This window comes from Populus trichocarpa, chromosome 2 (assembly GCF_000002775.5).
Source record: "Populus trichocarpa isolate Nisqually-1 chromosome 2, P.trichocarpa_v4.1, whole genome shotgun sequence".
NCBI lineage: Eukaryota > Viridiplantae > Streptophyta > Magnoliopsida > Malpighiales > Salicaceae > Populus > Populus trichocarpa.
This window is the reverse complement of record NC_037286.2, coordinates 11,402,301-11,403,141: the sequence shown is the minus strand read 5'-3', so window position 1 is coordinate 11,403,141 and position 841 is coordinate 11,402,301. Positions and strand designations below refer to the sequence as shown.

The 841-nt window shown below is 43.3% G+C and overlaps 1 non-coding gene across 1 annotated transcript; it reads right to left on the bottom strand.

Annotated features, from left to right (window-relative positions):
* Nucleotides 1–388: 388 nt before the first annotated feature.
* LOC112326707 (small nucleolar RNA Z247) lies at nucleotides 389–527 on the bottom strand. Its single transcript, XR_002980637.1, has one exon. It is a non-coding gene; the product is annotated as a small nucleolar RNA Z247 (small nucleolar RNA).
* Between the last annotated feature and the right edge of the window lie 314 nt (nucleotides 528–841).

Genomic DNA, 841 nt, shown 5'->3' with positions numbered 1-841 from the left:
TTGGCATTATTGCGTAAATGATGGGTGGCTCCAGTATCAGGATGCCACTCATTATCAGCAATGTGGTAACGTGCAGCAACCATGGCTTGAGGCTGGTTTCTATTATGGCGTTGATCCTGATAAGAAAGATCAAACCGGTGATAAAACTATCTAGCAGAATGACCTGGTTTAAAACATACCTGACATGTAACAGAGGTAGATGAACCATGGTTACGGGAGTTGAAACGTGAACGACAACCTCTACCACGGTAAAAATCAGTTCCACGATTTGGGTTGTGAAAGTTTGCATGGATGGGAGAAGAGGATGAGGGGTGGTGCAGAGAATGCTTTGTAGCCACATTAACTAAAGGAGTGGCATGAAGTGGCTGGTTGTTATGATTAATACAGGACTCACTTATAAGAAGAAGTGAGTAGAGTTCCTCAAGAGTGACAGAATCGAAACGAGAGGTGATGATAGAAGCTAAAGAATCATATTCATGGCCAAGTCCTGCAAGCACATAGGTGATGATATCATCAGCTGTGAGAGGTTGGCCAGCAAGAACAAGTTCGTCAGCCAGGCATTTAATGAAGAGAAAATATTCATTAGCCGACAGAGAACCCTTGCGAATATTGGCTAGTTGAGTGCGAATTTGGACAGCTTTGGCACGTGAAATGGAAGAAAATGTGCGCTCTAAAGAAAGCCAAACCTCACAGAATGTTGTATAAGACATGATTTGAGTGAGAACGTCTTCAGTGAGGGAGGCATTTATGGTGGCAAGAATGATAGAATCCTGATGAAGCCATTGAACATACTGGGGATTTGGGATTTTGATACCAGCACCTGTGCTGGGATGAAGAGCAT